Source organism: Mixophyes fleayi, chromosome 5, assembly GCF_038048845.1.
Source record: "Mixophyes fleayi isolate aMixFle1 chromosome 5, aMixFle1.hap1, whole genome shotgun sequence".
Classification (NCBI taxonomy): domain Eukaryota; kingdom Metazoa; phylum Chordata; class Amphibia; order Anura; family Limnodynastidae; genus Mixophyes; species Mixophyes fleayi.
The window spans coordinates 102,013,552-102,032,218 of record NC_134406.1 but is presented as its reverse complement, the minus strand read 5'-3'; the positions used below and the strand labels follow the sequence as shown (position 1 = coordinate 102,032,218).

Here is an 18,667-nt window from a genome sequence, read left to right as displayed (position 1 = left end):
TAGGCGGCTGGATGTCTGCCCCGAGCATTACATTAGGAGAGCTCCACCTCCCTCAATCCTTCTGTGACATATGGGGATATCCTCCACCTGTACCATATTCTTTCATATTTATCCACTAGGTTCCTGCTGGTGTACATGAACCTTTCATGGCCGACTATCATTAACAAGGTCAATCCAGCTACTCAAAGTCGGGCCTTCATGTGCCATCCATTTCCTAGCTATGACCACTTTTGCCAACATAAGTAACGTATTGATGAGCAGTCTAATAAGTCTACAAGTTTTTTTGTTCAAGCCTAAACCAAATATACAAAGTTTTGGGGTCAAGGCAACTACTCTCACCTCCAATCTTTTACAGTCCTCCACCTCTCCCCAAAAACATGAGACCAATGGACACTCCCAGATCATATGCCAAAAGTCCCCTTTCTCACTCCCACACTTAGGACACAGAAGAGGGGTAAGATACGCTCTGTGCAACAGAAAAAACGACCTGGCGAAATTTGACTGATGCAGTGACCTCTTTCGGGCTACACAACACCATATCCCATGCCTTGTCACTAATTCGCCCCAGATCACCCTCCCACCTGCATGGCAGCTCCGGAAAGCCCCCCACACCAGATCCTTCCACCAATATTGAATACAAAAATGAAATTTGCCGCCTTTGGCCCAACCTTGACAGTTGCACCCTCAAAGAATCTACATTAAAGCTCGGGGCAGCTCCCCAAAACTGCGAAGCAAGAGCATGTCTTAACTGCAAATATCTATAAAAGTAACCCCTAGGTAGCTCATGTAATCCCTGAAGTTGCTCAAATGAATATAATATCCCATTCTCATACAGTTGTCCAATATGTATTATATTGTAGATTCGCCAAGCTCCAGCTCCCTCCATCCTAATCAACTCTCCAAAGTCCAAATTATCCCAGAGTGGAGTGCACGGATCCAAGCCTAATCCACCCCCAATCTGGGATGACAAGCGCCAGACCTTCATGGCCTGTACTAATAAAGGGGGGTTCCCCCCAACCTTTTTACCAGCCAAAAGAAACTGCACCCGTGTATGTTTAGAACCTGTCTCAGAGACTAGAAAATCATGCAAATCTACACCCAACCGCGACCGGAACCATGCCTCAATATGTGTCAGTTGGGAGGCAAAATAATAAAGCCGCAGATTCGACAAAGCCAAGCTCCCCGACCCTCGAGAACGATATAAAGTGGTAAGCTTAACTCTTGCTCTCTTGCCCATCCACACCAAAGAAGCCATGAGACGTTCAATGTAACGAAATATACTATGAGGGATATATATCGGTGACTGCTGCAAAACATACAGAAACTTTGGTTGAATTATCATTTTGACCAGATTAATTCTACCTGTGACTGTTAATGGCAGTTGCTTCCATAACCCGATTCGGCTCTTAAGATAGTCAATCTGAGGCTGGACATTACGCTGGAAATTTTGTCCCATATCACTAGAAATCCAGATACCAAGATGTTTAAATACCGGGGTCCATTTAAGAGGAGTCTGCAAAACTTGACCCGTAGGGCAAGTACCCTTAATCGGAGTTACACTGGATTTATCCCAGTTGATCAAAAGCCCCGAGTACCTACTGAACACCGAGACCACACGGAGTAAGATTGGCAACGATTTACTAGGATATGACAAAAAAAGCAGCATATCATCTGCATAAAGGGCAATCTTGTCCGTTCTGCAGCCCATCCTCAATCCAGTAATATCTGACTGCATTCTAACCACACATGCCAATGGCTCTATGGCCAGGGCAAACAGATTGGGGGACAGAGGGCACCCCTGTCTGTTACCTCTGCCCATAACAAACTGGACACGAAGCCATTTACACAGACTCTAGCTGTAGGGCAGGAGTACAGCAGTCGAACCCACTGAATAAAAACCAGTCCAAACCCGAATTTCAACAGCACCGCCCACAAGTACCTCCACTCTACAGAGTCAAAGGCCCTAGCAGCATCTAACGACACCACCACCGCCTCCTTCTCCGCAGGGTGGGGCATCTGCAGATGACAAAAAAGCCTACGTAGATTTATAGCTGTAGATTTTCCCGGCATAAAACCAGTTTGGTCAGGATGCACAATCTCACTAATCACTCGGTTCAAACGTGTGGCCAAAATTTTTGCCAAAATCTTAATATCCATTGCCAGTAACGATATAGGTCTGTATGATTCTGGAAACAAGGGATTTTTTCGCGTTTTAAGGATAAGGACTATAAGGGCTTCAGACATAGACGGAGATACACACCCCTGATCTCTAAAACTTGTAAACATATCTTGCAAGCGAGGCACAAAGAACCCCAAATGCTTCTTATACAACTCTATGGGTATCCCATCTATGCCCGGAGCCCTACCATTTGGAAACGAGGATATCGCAGCTACAATCTCCTCATCAATGATTGACAGGTCCAAACTTTCTCTACTATCTGTGCGTAATTCAGGCAAGGAAATAGCCGCTAGATACGTGTCTAAATCAAAATCTGAGTACTCAGCTCTTGACGCATAAGCATCTTTGAAATACACATAGAAAACATCACTGATCTCTTCAGTCAAGGTATGGACAACACCCGAAGTATCAGTAATCCCCGCCACTACAGCCGCCGCCCTTTCTGACCTAGCTAAATACGCTAAAAACCTACCACATTTATCCGCTTCAAAGTATTGAGTATGCTTAGCAAATAACAACTTATGCCTTGATTTATCTAACAAATAATCCGACCATTCTCTCTGTACCGCTAACCAAGCCATCCTGTCAGAAGCCACACTAGAGAGATACACCTCCTCCAACCGCACAACCTCTTTTTCCAATCTATCACCTCTCAATCTAGACTCTCTTTTGAAACAGTCAATACTTCTAATTAAGGAACCTCTTAAAAAAGCCTTGAATGAATCCCAGACGAGAGGCGGGGCTCCCGTGTCCACATTGGTAGCAAAGTACTCTTCCCACTGGAATTCTAAAGTATTTCCATCCTCCAATAATGTCAACCAAAAGGGGTTAAGCCTCCAAAATGCTTGTCCTCGAGAAACATTAAGTTTAACTGTTAACACCAATGGAGAATGATCTGAAATCACCCTTGGTAAATAAGCAGCATACGAGACAGCCGGCAGTAACTCCTTTGATACAAGTCCTAAATCAATTCGGGAGAAAGCATTATATGAAGTGGAATAACAGGAGAAACAGACCTCTACCGGATGCCTCAGACGCCACACATCCACCAAACCCATATCTTCCACCAGATCAGCAAATTTCGATTTTTTGACATGTGTAGTATCCCCCACCTCCCTCCACCTATCAACATTAGAGTCCAACACGTTATTGAAATCCCCACAGCAAATCACAGGAGTATCAGGAGAGAGAGAGAGATAATATCACTGCACTTTTTTAGAACCTCACCACTGTAAGGGGGGTGAATATAAACTGACAGTAAGTTTATACGCTTAGAATCAAAAATGCCCCTTACAAAAAACATATCTACCTAATGGGTCCGATTCCACCATTTCCAAAATAAAGTTTACTTTCTTACGTATAAGGAGAGATACCCCCCTAGAATGACCCGTATGAGTAGCATGATATGCCCATCCAACCCACGGTTTCTTAAGGGCCAACACTTTACCTCCCACTAAATGGGTTTCAGTTAGACATATAACATCCGCCTCATACTTTTTTAATTGGGATATGACCAAAGACCGTTTAATTTTATCATTTAGACCATGAACATTCCAAGTCAGGATTTTAATAGACCCCCTATTCATCTTCCCAGTCGCCATAACACAAGGGAATACACATAAGCCATTTCTGCATAGAAATCAACCCCCTCCAGCCCAAGCAGACACCCAGCCACCAGTCAACCACATTAGCATATACCAAAATAGTCAATCTCATCATCTGAAAGTATTTGCATAGAGATAAAGTACCACACCTGTCACTGTATTGAAAAAACCTACCCCTCCCTACCCTATTCAAACAAACCCCCTCCCCATATATCCACCCCCAACTTAGACATACCTGGATCCCCTATAACTATCCCGCATCCCCTTAAACAGCGCACACAACTATCTCCACGTACTTATGGAAATACCAGTATGCACCGAAAAAAGGAGAGGGAGATCGCGACCCTTTAAGCAAGGGAAGCCCCCCAGCCCATAACTTTACCCTACTACTCCTCCAGTATCCCACATCCACCTGATCCACTAGCACCAAATATAAGATCCCCAAAAAAAAATTCCACAGAAATATCACCTTATAATTGACACCTTCGTAAACATTCAGTAACTTCTATATTAATCAAAGCATTTCAGTATGTATAAACATAAATCAAAGTGATATGCATCTACGGAGCTTATCTCTCAAACATTATAACTGTCGGAGGCATACAATTTTTAACAGCATCATTTCAGTCCAGAAGTCAATACGTCACCAGAAGCATCTTCAATCTGGACGAGGACCTCTGGGAGCTCTCCTATCCAACCAGTGAGTTGCCTCCGACGGCGATCCAAAGAAAAGGGTAGTTCCATCTGCAACCACACGCAATCTAGCTGGGAAAAGCATAGCATACGGCAATTGCATTTCACGAAGGCAATGTTTCACCTGTATAAATTGAGCTCTGCTCTTTTGTACATCCACCGAGAAGTCAGGAAATACAGCCACTCTTTGGTTTTGATACATTAAGGGGTCCTTTGTCCGAGCCAGTCGCAGAATAGCATCTCGATCCTTATAATGTAGCACTTTAACACTGAATGTGTGTGGCTGCGCACCAGGCGGCCTCTGAGTCGGAATCCGATGCACTCTCTCCACCGCAAACTGGGCCGTGAACTCCTCTCCTCCGAATGTCTGGATCAGGTAAAGGAACTGTAGTATCCTCTAGTACGGAGATGCAGGCCTCCGTCTCCGCCACCCGCTCACGAATTTTCTGAAAATCCTGCCGCATCAATGACAAATCCACCTGCACCTCTCCAATTTTATCCATTACCTTCTTTTCAGAGGCAGCGATAGCCTTCAGGACCTCCTGAAGAGTAGAATCAACAGGGAGATCTGAATCTTTGGAAGACTGAGGTACCTGCAGTTCAGGTGCAGGAGTTCCTTCCGAAGCCGCAGCAGGGTTAGAACGGGCATATTTCTCCAATCTGCCAGCCGCAGTGGTGCCCGCGGAGTGTTTGCCCATAATGACACCCTCTATGTAAGGACTTTGATAGCTGCACTACTAGATGATATACAAGCAGCTTAAAGTGATATTCACAGCCAGAGATTGTAGGACTCAAGAAAAAATATAATCCCTTCAGTGAAGGGACCTTTAAATACATACAGTCCAGCCAGAACCTGAATGGCACAGGATGTATTCCATTTCAAACAAATTCCAGGTAATAATATTATAGTGGTTACAGCTTGCGTGGTATGCAACTGTATTCCTGCCTGCTGTCTGCTCACATCTACTTCACAAGATGGTGCCACAGCCCGTTCCACGGCGGGAACTTCAGGACTCAGAGACCCCTCCAGCAGCAGACAGGCAACCTCTCGCCACCTAACAGCCTCCCTAATGGACTGGCAGATTTTTAATCACCTCGGATCCGAAGACCAAGCACCGCCGGAGGAATGAATTCACAGCTCCTTCCTGCGCGCGCGACTCCAGCCACAGTACAACTCCAGGGGGTGAGCGCCAAGCACAGCCTCCCTGAACCGCGACCAGAGCCTGAACTTGGACCGGAGAGTACAGAAGGGGTTCCCACACAGGACCAGGTAGGTTAAAGCAGCCAGTACCACAGGAGGATAGTTACGCCGGATATTAAGGCTGAGGAGCCCCGATGCAAGCACCCTACTCCATTTTCCACCAGGCCACGCCCCTACTAGTATTCACTTTTAATAAATAAACCTATTTACCTCCCTCCAAACAACCCCAGCAACAAATTAAATAGCATTTATGTTTAAGAAATATACCTATTTCCCACAACCATCACTGGCATTAAGTAATTCCTATTCACATTTAATAAACAGATGTTATTTTTTTCCAAAACAGCCCCACTTTCAATTAATAGCCCCTAAATCATATTATGCCACAATAGTGCCCCCAAATGATATTATACCACAATACTGCCCCCAGTTGATATTATGCCACAATAGTGCCCCCAAATCATATTATACCATACAGTTGTGCCCCAAGTCATATTATGCCATACAGTAGTGCCCCAAAGTAATATACCATACAGCTGTGCCCCAAATCATATGCGACATAGTTAACATCTCTCTGTCTGTCTGTCTGTAAGTGTGTGTGTTAGGGAATTTAGACTGTAAGTTCCAATGGGGCAGGGACTGATGTGAATGAGTTCTCTGTACAGCGCTGCAGAATCAGTGACGCTATATAAATAAATGATGATGATATTAACAACACTAAATTATATTTGCGTAAACTGTGAGTTTATATAAATATCCAGTAGGAATAATTATGGAATACACAGCATCCCCCCCGTGTGGCATCCTTTCTCTCCCCCCCTGTGTGGCATCCTGTCTCTCCCCCCCTGTGTGGCATCCTGTCTCTTCTCTCCCCCCTCCTATGTGGCATCCTCTCTCTGCCCCCCTTCTTGTGTGGCATCCTCTCTCTGCCCCCCCTGTGTGGCATCATCACTCTGCCCCCCCCCACATGTGTGGCATCATCTCTCCTCTCCCCCTCCCCTGTGTGGCATCCTTTCTTTTCTCCCCCCCCCATTTGTGGCATCCTCTCTCTGCTCCCCGTGTGGCATCATCACTCTGCCCCCCCCTCCTGTGTGGCATCCTCTCTCTGCCCCCCCCCCACCCACTTTGTGGCATACTCTCTTCCCCCCCTTTCCCATTTTCTATGTGGCATCCTTTTTCTTCCCCCCCCCACCCCGTTTTAGTGTATTTCCCTTTTCATCTTCTTTTCTCTTCTTGCTGTTTTCTGCTTTCTTCTTCTGTTGTCCGCTCCTCTGACCTGATTTGACAGTGCAGCGCTGCACATGTGATCTGGTGGCTGGTTCCTGGAGAGGAGCCAGCCACCAGGAAGCCTGTCACTGACAGGCTGTCAGTGCATGGTGCATCTGACCATCGGCCCTTCTGCCAGAAGTGCAAATGCCAGAAGGGCATTGAGGGCACAGCTGAAGTGGAAGAGGGCACAGCTGAAACAAGGGGAGCTGGTGTGGCTTAGATTGGAGATTGGGACAGCTGTGAGGGTGTATTAATGTAAATAATATCATAAGGGATATGGTAAGCCTTAAAAAAGAGGTTTTTAGAGAATGTCTAAAGATTTGAAGGCTGTGGGGAAGACTGATTGGGCACGGTAGGGAATTCAATAAGTGGGGAGAAGCACAGGAGAAGTCTTGGTTTTGTAGGCATGAGTGAGAGGTGGTTACCAGAGACGAGACAAGGCGTAAGTCAGAGGTAGATCTAAGGGAGCGGTAAGAAGAGTATTTTGATTTGAGATGTATGAAGTGGTGATGGTGTTGAGGGCTTTGTAGGTAAGGGTGAGTCATTTGAATTGAATTCTGGAGGACATGGAGACCGTGTAGGGCTTAGCAAAGTGGTGCTGCAGATGTGGAGCAGTGAGAGAGTAAGATCAGTCTTGCAGCAGCATTTAGGATGGATTGAAGTGTGGATATATGGGTGCCGGAAAATGCCAGATAGCAGAAGGTTGCAGTAGTCAAGGTGGGAGATGATGAGAGAATGGATAAGAGTTTTGGTAGCATATTGAGTAAGCAAAGGGCATATTCTGGCAATGTTTTTAAGGTGGAGTTGACAGGACTGGGAGAGAGACTGGATGTGAGAAATAAAGCAGAAGGCGGAGTCAATTGTGACACCAAGGCAGTGGGCTTGGGAGACTGAAGAAATTGTGGTGTTATCAAGAGTGAGGGAGATTTGAGAGGAGGTGGTGGTTTTGGCAGGAGGGAAGATAATAAGCTCTGTTTTGGATATGTTGAGCTTTATGTAGCGTTGGGACATTAATGTGGAGAAAGACAGTTGGTTACACAAGAGAGTTCAGAAGGAGAGACGTTAGGGGAAGAAGTATAGATTTGGGTGTCATCAGTATAGAAGTGGTACTGGAGGCCGAATGAGCGAATTAGTGCCCCAAGAGAAGATGTGTACAATGAAAAAAAGTAAAAGTCCAAGCCTTGTGGGACCTCAACAGATAGTGAGAGTGGAGGGGAGGGTGTGAGGTAGAAACACTAAAGGAGCCGTTCAAAAGGTATAAAGTGAACCTGGGAAGAACTGAGTCACAAAGGCCAATGGAGTGAAGGGTGTGTAGGAGAAGAGGGTGATCAACAGTGTCAAAAGCAGCAGAGAGGTCTAGGAAAATGAGTATGGAGAAATTAACCTTAGACTTTGCAGTAAGTAGATCATCGATCACTTTTGTGAGAGCAGTTTCAGTGACATGCCTGCTTGCAGAGAGTCGAGAATGGAGTGAGAGGAGAGAAAGTGAGACAGGCGTTTGTACACTAATCGCTTTGGAGGCAAAGGGGAGGAGAGAAATAGGGCGATAGTTGGAGAGAGAGGCCGGATCAAGAGATGGTTTCTTTAGAATTGGTGAGATGAGCGCATGTTTAGAGGCGGATGGAAATTTGCCAGTGGAGAGAGACAGGTTGAAGAGGTAGAGGTGGGCATGCAGGGGAGAAGTTGGGAGGGAACAGGGTTGAAGGGACAGGTTGTAGGGTGAGATGATGAAGTGACTGTAGAGACACTCTTCAGTTACTGGACAGAATTAATTAAGGATGAATTGGGGAGAGAAGGTGAAGGTGGGTAGAGTGGATGGAGTATGTTGAATTTGGCATGAGGAAATATCTTGTTGAATAGTGTTGATTTTTTTCTTTTTCTTTTTTCTTTGAAGTAGGTGGAAAAATCATGAGCCGTGAGGAAGAAAGGGGGAGGAGGTACAGGTGGTCAGAGAAGTGAGTTGAAGGTGGCAAGGAGGCGACGTGGGTTAGAAGACTGGGTGGATATTAGAGATTTGAAGAATGTTTGATGCCAATTGAAAGGGCAGTGAAATTGAAACATTACAATAATGTATACACAAGACAGATACCACTGCTATAAAATACAACATTGCCGCAACCATCCTCTTTTATTTGGCATATTTTTTGTGGTCTATTACAAATTATATTAAATAATATAATATATAACCTAATAAATTGTTACAAACCAGGACTCACCAGAGCCAGCTTGAAGTGTGTGACAAAGGGTTAATCACAGCAAATCCACCTGGTCTGTGTAATGATTAAATCCCCTTAAATTATCCGACATTTACTATTAATTACAAAATTTCCACTACCAGGATTTAGTGTCACAGACCACACCGTGAGGAAGTCCTAGGTTACTCCCATCACTCAGAATACCCTCACAAAGTATGTCCCATTACAGTTAAACTTTATATCACCCAGAATAATCATTAACCCCAAAAATACCCTGTATTACAGCTAAGTAGTGATTTCAAAATAGTCAGTCTGTCTGACCATGAGTTATTATTATCATCCTTTATTTATATGGAGCCACAAGATTACCGCAGCGCAGTGCTGTACAGAATACAAGCAGTAGACCATACAGGGTAAAACAGTACAGAACAAAAACGAATAAAACCAAGACTCCAATAGCTCCAAGCATAGCAAGTACAGTGACGTTGGAAGAGAAAAAAATGATATAGAGACAGAAGGAAAGAGTGCCCTGCTTGTAAGAGCTTACATACTTAAGTTTCAATAAGAACACGAAAATAGAAACTTATTAAATAATTTTCAATATGAGAAAATACAATTCTTAATGCACAGAAATAGAAGAAAAAGAAGGCATACAGTAATGTTATGTAAACAACAACATAAAAGGGAAAACACAGAAATGAGAACTTACAATTTCTTCTCTCTGTTGTGGGAAAACACCAAAACAGATTGTTTGGTGTTTTATAAATTTATGTTATAAGTATTATGTGGAAGTGCATATTTTTATTTTATGGAAAACACCAAAAAACAAACAAACGTGTGTGTGTATTTGAGCATTTTACTGATGCCCATGATTTGTGTCTCTTTTTCTTTTGAGGAACTATTTAAAGGAAAAGTCTACAAGAGAATTTTCCAAATAAGATTACTGAAGCTTCCCAGACATGGATAAACAACTGACAGGAGTCTTCTACCACACATATTAAGGAGCCTGAGAAAATAACAATAGTTTATTCAAAGTGAGTCTTGGATAATAGAACTGAGTCCATATAGAACATCATAATAAGGACATTGCAAGAATATTATTTATATTTTGTTTGCTCAGTACAATATTGTATGCACCAGTTTCAACACTTTATTCATTGTGGTAACTGTATAATTTTAGTGCAGTTGAACTCTTAAGTGTTGACGGGCTGGACCCTGTTCTTCTGTATGGAACGCTTAGGGAAGTTCAGTTCATTTAAATATAAACACCAAAAGTACTTTTCTTTCCTTTGCTTTCTCTTTTCTACAGCAAACTCCAAGCTCTGTTTTCAACTGTCTATCTTGTTTCTAACACTGTACAAGCCCCACTCCTATATCTTCTTGTTCTTACTTTCCTTAGCCCCCCAGCACTTTTTTTGTCTCCTCAGTGCGTTCATTTTGTCTCCTTTCTTTCGTTTCCTGTCTCTTATTTGCTTCTCCATTCAGTACTCTGTCCTGCGTCCCCAAGCTCTCTTTTCATAACTCAGCTTTTTCTATCCGAGCCCCTCAAACTTTCGCTTTCTCCCATTCAGCTGGTGCCTTTTCTCTTGGCACTCACGTCTTCTCTCCTTCTCCTTCACAGGAACATATTGGCAGCTTTCTAACCACTTAGCAGCAGACTCTTGTCTACTGTATGGCATCTCTTTGCCGGAACACACCACAATCGGAACCTAATCAGAGAACATGCTGCCTGTTCTCTAAACGGTTTATATGAGGCAATGGATTGCAGCAATAGTAGTGTCTGTAACTAGTGGGTTGTTCTGGGACAAGCCTGTCATAGATACTGAGAAATAAAGAAAAAAGCATCTCTCTGTCACATTTATTGTTATACCACCATCTGTTGGTGCATGTGTTATACAGTGTCACGCGCCGGCCCTGCTTACGTGTGAAAGTACACCTGTTCCTATGTTAGGGTGATAATTATGTTTGTTTTTTAGTGTTTATGTAATTGTGTGTATTACGGAGTGCTTTGTGTTTATAGGGTTTCCTACAATGTGCAAACATTGTTTTGGTGAGTGAGATCTTCACCAATATTTTAATTAATTTGTTAAGGGTGACAGTGTATCATAATGGCCTACATAGATGATAGAATATCAAACAACAATGTGCTTAATGAGAGATCATTGTGCCACAGTAATGTAATTTGTTTCAGCTGTTCCCTCTTCCATTTAGAATGTAAGCTCTCTAATGAGCAGAGTCCTCCATATGTTTTCATGTTTGTATTTATTTTATCTGTCTTGTATGTCCTTGTTTTATGTATGTTTCTGTTTTATGTATGTCCTGTTTTCCCTAGTGTATAGCACTGCGGAACACTGTGGCGCCTTACAAATCTAAGATAATTATAATAATGTCCTGTGTGAGGCAGTAAAATAATATATTGAGGCGACAGTCTTGTTCGTCACAATACTCTAACTATGAATTTACAGTCTAGTGTGTCACAGTACCATACTGGGGGTAATAATTTAGGCCACGTATGTCATCGTGCCCATTTTAGCCAGGAAATGTTGGTTCACTTCTAAATTTAGCACTGACTGTATAAATGAAATAACCTGGATTGAATTATTTTATTGTATATTTAAACAAACATTTTACATAATATAATTATCTGAGCCCAGGTAAATTTAGTCAGATAATCATTTCTGAAATAAGCTTAATACATTTATAGGTACTGAGAAGAATATTTTTTTGAAACGTACATGCTAGGAAGCAGAGTATATTGAAAAAGTAGACGATATGTGTGGTACAATGAAAATGGTGTCAGAAATATTATATAACATGCATTGTTTGATGAAGGTTACATTTATTGTGCAATGCATAAAAATAGTATATGCTAAGCATTCAGATTATTGCAAAAAGGTAATACTGTCCATAGCACACCCCTGCCCACCAAATACAAACCCCATACTTGGCATAATATCCTAAAGCCCAACGCAGTTCTGTGCTCATCGTTAAAGCAATGTAAAGAGCATTGCTGCATGCTCAATATTACAGCCTTGTACCCAACAAAATAGCATAATGCATACTGCAGTCTCATATAGAAAAAAAGATGGATTATATTGGTGCTAGGTTCTTGTCTTATAGAATCAATCAGCATATATGTAATCAATATATTTACAACTATTGGTAGACACGGACATCAAATACAATGGAATAAGTGTTCATTCAAATACCACAAAAAGTCTCAAATCCTTTTTTGCTTCACAAATGATCCCTTATATCAGTGAACTAGAGATGTCAAACAGAGAGGTCCATATATGTAATAAGTAAGAGGAAAAGGTACATATAGTATAATAAAGTTTGACATTCAGACAGAACCATTCTATTACTTATGCTACCACCATATGTCAGAATAATCCCCTTAGGGAAATGATGTGTACAACAATAAGTACACTATTTTAAGCACCACATGTGGAGCACAGCAATTCTTCTGGATGTGAATCACCCCTTTGTATATATGCTTACTCAACAGTAGATGTTTACATGCATTCAATTAGACATAATCACATCGATGTAGCAGTGGTAAAAAAATATATAGATGGCACATATAACATTATCTCCAAAAAGCATTTAATCGGATAAAAACAACATAAAAAACATACAATATTAACATACAATAAAAGAAAACACCTCTATCTGTTATCAAATGGCTGCCTACCAGAATGTAGAGAATGTCCAGCTTTACAAATAAATCTTGTCCAAAGGTGCCTTTGTGCTAAAATAGTCCTCCTTCAAAGTGGATAGCAGTCCAAAACACCATAGAGGGTAAAAAAACAACGCGTTTCGATCCTCAGACTCTTTTTTTATCAAGGTGAAAAATATCTGTAACATGATCGGCCTTGCCTTCAACGTGCTATATCTGTATAATTACCAACACAAGGCTCAGTTATTCGTTTCCTGTTTGCATTGCATCACAGTTTGTTAAAGAAGAGATCGGACAGAATGGCAATGTTATCAATAATTTTACATTAAAAGAATGCTTTTTTATTTTGCCATGAGAAAGCATACAAACGAAACGCGATAGCGTTCGCTTTGTATATCTCCTGAACTGTCATATATTTATAGAATGATTGCTTGCTCTGGTTAGATAACCCTGTTACCAATGCACCCTCTAACAGCGATTCATGGCTACAGATAGCTTTGAATAGGCAGTCAGCAATACACAAGTGCCTCTCATTATATGGCTAAACAACATACCATTTGCTCTGAAGCAAATACTATCTAAATGACGTGTTGCAATATACACATGGAACTATCTTATGATCAAAAACTAGTTACTCACTGGACAGCTGACAGTATTTGATTGTTTATATACTGTGGCTAAATTAGCATAAATAAATTAATGTGAATAAATTCTAGCTATTCTAAGTGAACTACCTAATGATATAGGCAATAAGTGACCTGTGATTAGACATAATTATCATTAGGAAATTAACAGACAATTATTATTTCAAACTGCATAGTGACATCTGTTTTGAAGGTGAATACACAAATGAAGGTGTTTATGAATAAAAGTTCTGTGAGATAACAAAACTATTGCAGCTGGGTCTGCAATTTTATTCACACAATAATCACTATATATTCACAATCTGTTTTTATTTTCGCTATTTGTATGAAACTATAAAAATAAATAATTTTTAATCTTTATCAATAAAGTAATGTTTTTAATATGACAACAGAACATAACATCCCAGAGTGCCTCAACATATACTTCTTTTGCTTTTCTTTTTCCTTGGGATTTGACTACGTTACCAGAGTAGTCACATGACATGATAATTTCATGGTAACAATAGTAGGTCCTTAAGGTGAAGGAGATCTAGCTGCTTCTGTAGCAGTGGTTGAGGGCAAGGATGTGTCTGAACACAGTTCTTGCATGTGAAAGAAGTGTCAGAACAGTTTTCCACCTCATTCCTGTCTGCTTTAGCCTTGTATTCCAAAATGTTTATTGGTTGCTGAGGTTCTGTAATGTTGGCAAATGCTGGGGTCTGCATCTCACATACCTGGGTCCGACACGTTCCTTCCTCTGTTTCTGAAGGGGTGGTGGATCTCTACCTCTGGTGCCACCGATGTCACAATGATGGCGCAGTAGCACTCTTTGGATGCTGCCTCCATAGTATTTAAGGCACCATTTTTAGAAAAATGGTGTCAGAAGATTAAGTCAAGTCCATGATTGTTTGACTCATTGATCTCTTCAGCCCTTCCCTGGATAATCCATCCCTCAGCCTTTCTGTGTTTCTGGTCATTGCATCCTTGACAGTGACTTTAGACTATTTGCTATCTTGTGTATTTCATATCACTCACGTTTGATTCCTTCCACCTGCCAGTCATGTACAATACCTGTTCAGAGCTTCCTAACATGCAAGAGGGATAGCAGGCAAGTCCATACCTTCTTTCTGGGTCTCCTGGTAAATACCTACCCCATGTTATACTTTGCACCTCTACTAATGTTTGTTTGAATCCAGAAAGTTCCTTTGTAACTACTGAGAAATACATTACTGACCAGTTCTTTCATCTAACAATGGATATGTTCATCTACTCTCTTCTTTTTTTTTTTTTTTAAAGCAGCCTCTTTGGGCTGCCTATATATGTTTATATGTTATATTGGATAACATAAATTATGTATTTGTGCTTTTAAGTTTGACCTGTCACTGTGGGTGTAACAGATGTGACATTTACTACTACTTTTACTTTTTTACATGCGTGACGTCTATAAAAATCTTTATTTTGTTCTGTCAGCCAGTCAGTTTGCTGGAATTGCCATGTGGGTATCTGACACAAAGGGCCTCTAATACAGTAAGCCTAAACTTGATGCTATTTTTGGGTGGCTGTGAATCTTGACATGGAGAATTCTGTCACTTTTCAAGATCCAATTGTCTTTTATATGAATTTAAACTTTTCTCTTGAGATATGATTTTGCTTTTATACTTTTTGAAAAATTCTTGTCTGTCTAATATGTGTAATTTAGGTAAGGGTATTTAATCTTTTCTGATGTTGTATTATAGAGTACTTTTTAATTCAAATCCTGGATAGTGGTACAGTTTCTTTACTCTCCTCCAACCTTCAGTCTTCCAAGAGCTCTCTTAAAACGCAACTCTTCACTATCGCCTCTTCTACTCCCTCCTGATACTACTCTCTCTGGGCAAGTTCTCATGGGCAAGGCCCTTTATATCCTTTGTCCCATGACTGTAACTACTTTGTCAACCTCTTATGTCTATTTGTCTTTTTCTATTACTCTGTATTATTATTTTTTTTGTTTGATTTGTGTCACGTGCTGTCCCCGCTGTTCTTCCGTGGAGCAGGAACGGTCACCTTGCAGTTCTGGCCGGGGGCATCCAGTTGCTAGGCAGCAGGTGCACAGCGTCGCCGGCCGTCGGGCGCATGCGTGGTAGTGCACCCCGTTGCTAGGACGCTTTGGGTCTTGGCGGTTAACGTGTCTGACCGCCCACTTCCTCTAGCCTCTATTTAAACTCTGCTCTGGCACCATTAGAGTGCCAGAGTATCAGGTCTCCTGTCTCCAGCATTGTTTGTATGTTCCTGCTCCGATTTGGTTTGACCCGGTTTCCTCTGACTACTCTTCTGGATTGTGCCCATTATTGCCTTCTGTTGTGACCCCGGCTTGTCGTCCATTCTCCTGGATTTCGCTGTCTGCCTTATCATTGTGACTTCGGCCTTTCTGACTTTTCTGTGGATCTCCCTTCGGTACCGTCTCCTCCTTATTGGTTTGACCTGGGCCGTCCTGACTGTTCTCTATAACTACACTGGTAACTGTCTTGGAGGACTGCGACCTGCATACCCGTTGCAGCTAACCCAAACCTCCTTACGGGGGTCCCTGGTGAACGCCAAGGGTATGTTAGACTCTGCACCTCCTAGTTCAGTGGCGTAAATACCAGTTAATGGTTTTCAGTACATCTCGAGTCTACAGTGCTTTCTGAGTATTGACAATTTGCCATATCAACTATCCGTCACGGCAGAGTTTTGTGGTTTTAATCATGTTTTATTCCTCTGAAGTAATTTGCCATCTTAGGGGGAGGTGCTTCTCTAACTGTACAAAGAAAGAATGATTGACAGGGTTTGTATGTATTAGTGAATGCAATACATACATATACCATTCACAGACGTAGGGCTAGTGATGTCACAACAGCTCAAACAACTGTAGTCACTGGTTTTGGTGTATGTCAACTTATATCAGGATGCTGTCCTAAAAATGTGGTAGAGGCTTCAGCTGTTTGTAATAAAGTAGGAAGATATTACTTCACTTTTTAACATTTATTTTTTAATAAAGTTGTGTGATTTAGGCCCTTATTTTAAATAATTGATCCTTACTGCTTAGTAAGTTAGTAAAGTAACAAACTCAGGTTTACAGGTAAAATGGGTGTATTGTGAGTGTGAATTCAGTGCCTGTGGTTATCGCCGTACACATTGGCAAGGAATTCAAGATACAAACATTAGCATATGTGCAGGGTTTATGTCAGTCGTACATCAGACACACTTACAACTAATTTAAAAAGTACGCCAGTTTTAGAAAGTAGAATGCGGTATATGCCACATTTCTGGATTAAGACTGTTCACAACTAAAAAAGGACCCCTTACATCTTACTCTCCATGAATTCAATAATGTTACATTTAACCGCATACTTGCCAACTCTCCCGGAATGTCCGGGAGACTCCCGCATTTTGCGAGAGTCTCCCGGACTCCCGGGTGAGTGTGGCAATCTCCCGAATTCTGCCCACTTCACTAGGAAGTGCCCCACTTCCTAGTGAAGTGGGTAGAATTAGATCCCAAACGCTGCGATTCCCGGTGAATCGCAGCGTTTGGCCCCGCCCCCCGCTGTCAAATGACGCTGTTTGCGTCGTGACGTCACAGGGGCTGAGCCAAAATGACGCGATTTTGGCCGCCCCGTCCCCTCACGCCCACCTCCACTGGCTGGCTCCCGGAAGAGAGCTGAAGAAAGTAGGTAAGTATGTTTAACAGTGCATATTTCTTGTGTACTGTCATAACCCCATTTGGAAAATAAATGTTTGTTTGTTTTTTAAGACTAGTAACACCTTGATATGTTAATATTTATTGTCTCTGCACTGTACAATTTGTATGTTCTGCGACTGCCTCAATAGTAAATAAGTATTTTTTACAATTAAATCCTTATCTGTGTATTGTGTACTGTGAATGCAGACTAATACCTTACATTAATCATTTCACTCACTGACATTCATTAATTTCAATTATTTCACTTCATTAGATTAATTCATTAATATAATCTATGTTCAATAAACCAAGCAGATGCAACTTTAAACAACTTTATTTCTTTTATTTTTTAGTGAATTTTTTTCCACAAAACTGCCACCATCTGCCTCCTGGCTGCAGTTCTGCATCTCATCCCTAGATGCTGTTGTGTTCCACTGATCCTGCCTACAAACAGTTAAGCTTTCATCGTTTGATCCAGAGCATGCTCACCTATCTCTGGCCTTTAACAAACTGCCTCTTCCAGTAATCTTTGCTGTGCCTGGTTTCTCAGGGTAACTGCTGCGCTCTGATCTTTATTCACTCACTGATCATCTCACTTGTCTGGTATCCAGCTCACAAGCTTCCCAGCTTACCTGGACCTCTGTGCTACCTGTGCCTGCAGACCATCGCTACTACTTGATAGCCATCATCATGAGCTATTTAAATAGCACCACTGCTTCTGCAGCACAGTACAGAGAACTAACTCACATCAGTCCCTGCCCCATTGGAGTTTACAGTCTAAATGCCATAACATACACACACACACACACAGAGACTAGAGTCAATTTAGTAGCAGCCAATTAACCTACTAGTATGTTCCTTCTTATTAACAAAGAAGCTGGCTACACATTAAACACATTTACTACAATCTATTATCAGAAATGTTGGAATGAGTTAAAAATAAAGATATATCATTTAAGTTTTTATTTCTACATAATTTACACTTGTAATTAATGTTTAACTCCAAACATGTATTTATCTAAGGTTGATAAAGTAACAAACCTGTCCCAATTAATTTGGGTACGTGTGAAGTAGTTTGTTTGCCCCGTTCAGTGAGGGCAATTACAAGTGGATGCAAAATTGCAAATATTTGCAACAAATGCAATATTTCCAGTGGTGGCCCTCCAAATGTTTTTGGAAACACAGTACTTTAAGTACATTTATATACTAATATAGTTTCATTACTTGCTTCCGGACAATCTGTCGATATTGAGGCAGAATTGGGAGCTGGATTTGGGACCCCTGGCGATGAGGACTGGACTTAGATAATTGCTAGTGCTCGCGAGGCTATGTCATGTACTAAATACAGGCAGGTCCAGATGTACATTTTACATAGAGTGTACTACTCCCCCTGCAGGTTGCTTCGGATGGGTGCTAGAACTGACTCCAACTGCCCAAAATGTGGAGAATGCTCCGCTGATTTCTGTCACCTACTCTGGAGCTGCCCTGTGTTGGGGGATTTTTAGTTGTGAGTAGTGAATTGTATCC

The 18,667-nt window shown here is 41.7% G+C and overlaps 1 long non-coding RNA gene across 1 annotated transcript; it reads left to right on the top strand.

Annotated features, from left to right (window-relative positions):
• Positions 1-8,839: 8,839 nt before the first annotated feature.
• LOC142157717 (uncharacterized) lies at positions 8,840-17,803 on the top strand. The gene is made up of 3 exons (XR_012692583.1): positions 8,840-8,901; positions 10,037-10,175; positions 17,494-17,803. It is a non-coding gene; the product is annotated as an uncharacterized LOC142157717 (long non-coding RNA).
• Positions 17,804-18,667: the final 864 nt, after the last annotated feature.